General features: G+C 52.5%; 1 non-coding gene across 1 annotated transcript in view; it reads right to left on the bottom strand.

Annotated features, from left to right (window-relative positions):
* Positions 1-1,176, bottom strand: part of LOC126453503 (small subunit ribosomal RNA) — a 1,909-nt gene extending 733 nt beyond the window's left edge. Inside the window, exon 1 of the ribosomal RNA XR_007584910.1 lies at positions 1-1,176. This exon is cut by the window's left edge and continues 733 nt beyond it. This is a non-coding gene — a ribosomal RNA (small subunit ribosomal RNA).
* Positions 1,177-5,000: the final 3,824 nt, after the last annotated feature.

Here is a 5,000-nt window from a genome sequence, read left to right as displayed (position 1 = left end):
GCTGCCCGCCGAGTCATCGGAGGAACTGCGGCGGATCGCTGGCTGGCATCGTTTATGGTTAGAACTAGGGCGGTATCTGATCGCCTTCGAACCTCTAACTTTCGTTCTTGATTAATGAAAACATACTTGGCAAATGCTTTCGCTTCTGTTCGTCTTGCGACGATCCAAGAATTTCACCTCTAACGTCGCAATACGAATGCCCCCGCCTGTCCCTATTAATCATTACCTCGGGTTCCGAAAACCAACAAAATAGAACCGAGGTCCTATTCCATTATTCCATGCACACAGTATTCAGGCGGGCTTGCCTGCTTTAAGCACTCTAATTTGTTCAAAGTAAACGTGCCGGCCCACCGAGACACTCAATAAAGAGCACCCTGGTAGGATTTCAACGGGGTCCGCCTCGGGACGCACGAGCACGCACGAGGCGGTCGCACGCCTTCGGCTCGCCCCACCGGCAGGACGTCCCACGATACATGCCAGTTAAACACCGACGGGCGGTGAACCAACAGCGTGGGACACAAATCCAACTACGAGCTTTTTAACCGCAACAACTTTAATATACGCTATTGGAGCTGGAATTACCGCGGCTGCTGGCACCAGACTTGCCCTCCAATAGATACTCGTTAAAGGATTTAAAGTGTACTCATTCCGATTACGGGGCCTCGGATGAGTCCCGTATCGTTATTTTTCGTCACTACCTCCCCGTGCCGGGAGTGGGTAATTTGCGCGCCTGCTGCCTTCCTTGGATGTGGTAGCCGTTTCTCAGGCTCCCTCTCCGGAATCGAACCCTGATTCCCCGTTACCCGTTACAACCATGGTAGGCGCAGAACCTACCATCGACAGTTGATAAGGCAGACATTTGAAAGATGCGTCGCCGGTACGAGGACCGTGCGATCAGCCCTAAGTTATTCAGAGTCACCAAGGCAAACGGACCGGACGAGCCGACCGATTGGTTTTGATCTAATAAAAGCGTCCCTTCCATCTCTGGTCGGGACTCTGTTTGCATGTATTAGCTCTAGAATTACCACAGTTATCCAAGTAACGTGGGTACGATCTAAGGAACCATAACTGATTTAATGAGCCATTCGCGGTTTCACCTTAATGCGGCTTGTACTGAGACATGCATGGCTTAATCTTTGAGACAAGCATATGACTACTGGCAGGATCAACCAGGGAGCTGCGTCAACTAGAGCTGAGCAGCCGGCCGCCCGGGAGTGTGTCCCGGGGGCCCGCGCGAACACGCAAGCGTCCGCTCAATTATTCTGCAAACAGGAGGAGGCTGAGCTCCCCTGCACAACACACCTCGAAACCCTCTCAGGTCCCGGCGGCGCGCAGCGCCGTCCTAAGTACTTGGTCGGGTTCGAGAGAGGCGCAATCGCCCGGAGTTAGGCGAGTAGACGCTTTAGGTGCGACCACCCGTGCTCCCAACTGAGCTTGCCGCTGCCGACAGAGGCCCGGGAGCGTGCTGTCGTGGCATTGCCGGCGGGAGACAACACGCGCCACCTACGGTGACCGGCAGCTCCAACGCCAGCGCCACAGAAGGACAAAAGCCCTACTTGGGTGCCGAAGCGAACTCTCCCAGCACAGCGCACGCGCCAACACGTCCGCACAGCTGCGATACAAACCACCTGCGAGAACCGCTGGGGCGACCGAGCAGCAGACGGCGTCGCGGCGCCGAGCGCCGGGCGGCGGCGCATCCTCAGCGCACAAAGTCCTCAATCGGACCAGCACACTGCAGATGGCCACCGCGCTTCGCACCGGGCCCGCGAGGACCTACTTTGGCCGCAAGGCGCCGCGAGCAGGGGGCGCCGGCGCGCAGCTGCGCCGCCTGCCGCGTCCGTCGGCCGGCGCGCCTGCCACCGGCCGCCCCCACCAGCCGGCTGTAGCGCGTGCGCCCACGCACCGCGCTGCCAGCACGCCGGGCGGCCCCCCCTCACCGGCCGGGGACGGTCCCACCCAGCCACCGCCGCGTATCGCCTCACACCCAGATCCCCTTTCACGTTCGTGGGCATGGTGGGTCCCCTTTCACGTTCGTGGGCATGGTGGGTATCCCTGAAACAACCGGTTAATAGCTCGACCGATCGTCGCCAACACTGATTCACCTCTAGCGAGAACAACCGCACCACAACGGGTTACCGGTTGTTCATTTGCGTAACGTCACCAGCAAACGTACACGTCCATCGCCATTTGCAACGAGTATTGCATGCCTGTGTCAGGTGTCACAACACACTACGTCTGCCCACATAGACGCAACAACATGTGCACGCCTAGAGAACACGTGGAAGGTAGACCCCGTACGTATGCGGTGTCCATTGCGCGAACGACTGTCAGCCCGCCTCTGCAGCATGTCGCAGATGTGGAACGCGGTGCAACATGCTATCACGGTGTGTGAGAAGAGACGACTACGTCCGAATACACGCTCCACTACATCAACAGACTGCTCATGCTGATCGCCATCCAGGGCGTCCGTTCCTCCCACACGTCTGTATGGCGTACCACACTGCAATCCAGCTCTTATAGGGAGACGACACGTAGCTGCGTGCACAATATTTGGACTGTATGGTCCGCCGTTGCTAGGCGCTGTCGTCATACGGTCACATGGGCCACGATGTATCATTCAGTACATACGGAGCAATGTGCAGTACAGTTTGTGGGTTTTGCGTACATCGGCGGACAGGTGACAGGCCGTACCACAACGTAGGCTGAGTACGTCGGCATGCGAAGGGCATTGAACATGCAAACTTCTCACCGACCAGCTTGCGAAGGCAGGGGGGAAGGGGGGGGGGCATGTACGTCCTGCTGCTATCCACACTACAGTGTATAGCAGGAGCATGTGGAAAGTCAGCAACACCTGCAAGGTGTTTAACATGACGCGATACACAGGGGACCGGGCAGTGCGAGTAGCGAACTATATTGCGAGGGTTGCGGTTAGGCAACACTACACTACTTTAACGGGTTGCATAACAATTACAGAGCAGGTTCAGCGACAACGTGCGTCAGGTTAAGGCGCAATATAGTTTAGGTTACGGCGCACTTTAGGTTAGGTTAAGGCACATTATAGGTTAGGTTAAGGCACAACATGGGTTACGTTAAGGCACAACATGGGTTACGTTAAGGCACAACATGGGTTAGGTTAAGGCACAACATGGGTTAGGTTAAGGCACAACATGGGTTAGGTTAAGGCACAACATGGGTTAGGTTAAGGCACAACATGGGTTAGGTTAAGGCACAACATGGGTTAGGTTAAGGCACAACATGGGTTAGGTTAAGGCACAACATGGGTTAGGTTAAGGCACAACATGGGTTAGGTTAAGGCACAACATGGGTTAGGTTAAGGCACAACATGGGTTAGGTTAAGGCACAACATGGGTTAGGTTAAGGCACAACATGGGTTAGGTTAAGGCACAACATGGGTTAGGTTAAGGCACAACATGGGTTAGGTTAAGGCACAACATGGGTTAGGTTAAGGCACAACATGGGTTAGGTTAAGGCACAACATGGGTTAGGTTAAGGCACAACATGGGTTAGGTTAAGGCACAACATGGGTTAGGTTAAGGCACAACATGGGTTAGGTTAAGGCACAACATGGGTTAGGTTAAGGCACAACATGGGTTAGGTTAAGGCACAACATGGGTTAGGTTAAGGCACAACATGGGTTAGGTTAAGGCACAACATGGGTTAGGTTAAGGCACAACATGGGTTAGGTTAAGGCACAACATGGGTTAGGTTAAGGCACAACATGGGTTAGGTTAAGGCACAACATGGGTTAGGTTAAGGCACAACATGGGTTAGGTTAAGGCACAACATGGGTTAGGTTAAGGCACAACATGGGTTAGGTTAAGGCACAACATGGGTTAGGTTAAGGCACAACATGGGTTAGGTTAAGGCACACCATGGGTTAGGTTAAGGCACACCATGGGTTAGGTTAAGGCACACCATGGGTTAGGTTAAGGCACACCATGGGTTAGGTTAAGGCACAACATGGGTTAGGTTAAGGCACAACATGGGTTAGGTTAAGGCACAACATGGGTTAGGTTAAGGCACAACATGGGTTAGGTTAAGGCACAACGTAGGTTAGGTTAAGGCACAACGTGGGTTAGGTTAAGGCACAACGTGGGTTAGGTTAAGGCACAACGTGGGTTAGGTTAAGGCACAACGTGGGTTAGGTTAAGGCACAACATGGGTTAGGTTAAGGCACAACATGGGTTAGGTTAAGGCACACCATGGGTTAGGTTAAGGCACAACATGGGTTAGGTTAAGGCACAACATGGGTTAGGTTAAGGCACAACATGGGTTAGGTTAAGGCACAACATGGGTTAGGTTAAGGCACAACATGGGTTAGGTTAAGGCACAACATGGGTTAGGTTAAGGCACAACATGGGTTAGGTTAAGGCACAACATGGGTTAGGTTAAGGCACAACGTAGGTTAGGTTAAGGCACAACGTGGGTTAGGTTAAGGCACAACATGGGTTAGGTTAAGGCACAACATGGGTTAGGTTAAGGCACAACATGGGTTAGGTTAAGGCACAACATGGGTTAGGTTAAGGCACAACATGGGTTACGTTACGGCACAACATGGGTTACGTTACGGCACAACATGGGTTACGTTACGGCACAACATGGGTTACGTTACGGCACAACATGGGTTACGTTACGGCACAACATGGGTTACGTTACGGCACAACATGGGTTACGTTACGGCACAACATGGGTTACGTTACGGCACAAATTAGGTTAGGTTACGGCACAAATTAGGTTAGGTTAAGGCACAAATTAGGTTAGGTTAAGGCACAAATTAGGTTAGGTTAAGGCACAAATTAGGTTAGGTTAAGGCACAAATTAGGTTAGGTTAAGGCACAAATTAGGTTAGGTTAAGGCACAAATTAGGTTAGGTTAAGGCACGATATAGGTTAGGTTAAGGCACGATATAGGTTAGGTTAAGGCACGATATAGGTTAGGTTAAGGCACGATATAGGTTAGGTTAAGGCACGATATAGGTT

The sequence above is a fragment of the Schistocerca serialis genome, unplaced genomic scaffold, assembly GCF_023864345.2.
Source record: "Schistocerca serialis cubense isolate TAMUIC-IGC-003099 unplaced genomic scaffold, iqSchSeri2.2 HiC_scaffold_948, whole genome shotgun sequence".
Taxonomy (NCBI): Eukaryota; Metazoa; Arthropoda; class Insecta; order Orthoptera; family Acrididae; genus Schistocerca; species Schistocerca serialis.
Note: the sequence above shows the minus strand (reverse complement) of the source record. Positions and strands in the feature narration are given on the sequence as shown.